Source organism: Silene latifolia, chromosome Y, assembly GCF_048544455.1.
Source record: "Silene latifolia isolate original U9 population chromosome Y, ASM4854445v1, whole genome shotgun sequence".
Classification (NCBI taxonomy): Eukaryota; Viridiplantae; Streptophyta; class Magnoliopsida; order Caryophyllales; family Caryophyllaceae; genus Silene; species Silene latifolia.
In genome coordinates, this window is record NC_133538.1 from 350,998,522 (window position 1) to 351,000,119 (window position 1,598).

Genomic DNA, 1,598 nt, shown 5'->3' on the forward strand with positions numbered 1-1,598 from the left:
AGTATAGGAACACAATAATAGTCGAAAAATTCGACCCAAGATGAATACCAGACCCTAATTCCTAATTCACTTCAGAAAAGGCAAAATTAATGAAGTTATAATGCAAAGAAGTGTAGGAATTACTTACTTGATGATGAGGAACCTACAAATAGAAATTAATTGACAATCAACAAGCAATAATGGCGATTTTTGATCGAAAAACCGCGAAACCCTAGAATCCTCAATTGACCGTGTAAAGTAGCATAAATCAAAGGGAAAACAGAGGATAAATGACGATTAATTAGCAAGAAACAAAATGTAGGTGGTGGATTCGGTAAATGGGCAAGAAAAATGGAGGATTTGGGGGTTTTCTTGATCGCAAATAAGGGGGTAGGACGAAATAATGAAGAAGAAATGAAAGAATAAAACAAAGGAGGGAGTTAAAGAAACTCCCTGTACGGCCTTTGAAAAATTACTCGATCGAGTGGTTTAAAACTACTCGATCGAGAACTTCTTGTATGAATCAACTCGATCGAGTAACAAGTTACTCGATCGAGTACACCCCTTTTTTTCTTTTGTCGATCGATCAACAGGAAACCATTCGATCGTACAAATTCCACTAGATCGAGTACAAAAAGTACTCATCGAGCTCTTTTCCTCGTGTAAACTCTTGAATTTGCGTATAATTCCCCAAACCTGCATAAAAACACTCGAAAAAATATCCCAAAATACCAAATACGAATAGTAACATTCCATAGTCTTCTAATCTATGCTAAAAATGTCTAAATTCAAATTGTCCTAATTAAAAGCAATAAACAAATCTGACGGAAATTAAAAATTGTTTTTACAAATTGGTACACGGGGCATTTCCCCGCTCACTTCTCAAAGCAATTTAGTAGCCCCTCGGAGGGCTTCTGACTGGAGGACGTCATCTCAGCAACATTAATCGTCCTCTTCAAATTCCACGAGCTTGAACTTGAATCGTTAGGAGGATAATAGTTGACGTCCACATACACGCGAACTTTTCTCGTCCTTACTCCTTTCTCACCAGCTTTAACATCATCGCTCCCACTTTGACTGATATTAATTGCACAATACTTATTGACAACTCCTGCATTATCTTCATCCGTACCCGCAGTAAGGAAAACAGACGAACTTCCCTCCTTTTTGCTCTCAACCTGAGGCGGAGGGGTCACGATAGCAGCACGATATTCCAAATTTTCATTTGAAGTGTCAGTAGGAGGGCAGTAGAAGAGAGGGCATTGCAAGGATGAGCTTGCATGGGAGCCCTTCGGAACTTAGACAGATGGAATATCAATTCCTCGTCCCCAACCTGGAGAGTCAATGTCTTGCCCTCGACGTCTATCACTGCACGTGCAGTAAATAAAAAAGGTCTGCCTAAAATGATAGGGGTATGGGTATCTTCGGGGATGTCAAGTACAACAAAGTCAACGGGAATAAAGAACCTCCCGATCTTAACAGGTATGTCTTCTATGACACCTAGTGGCCGTGATATACTACGGTCGGCCATCTGAACAGTCATATTTGTGCAATTAAACTTGGTCAAACCAAGTCTCTTAGCCAGACAAAGCGGTAAGACACTCACGCTAGCGCCAAGA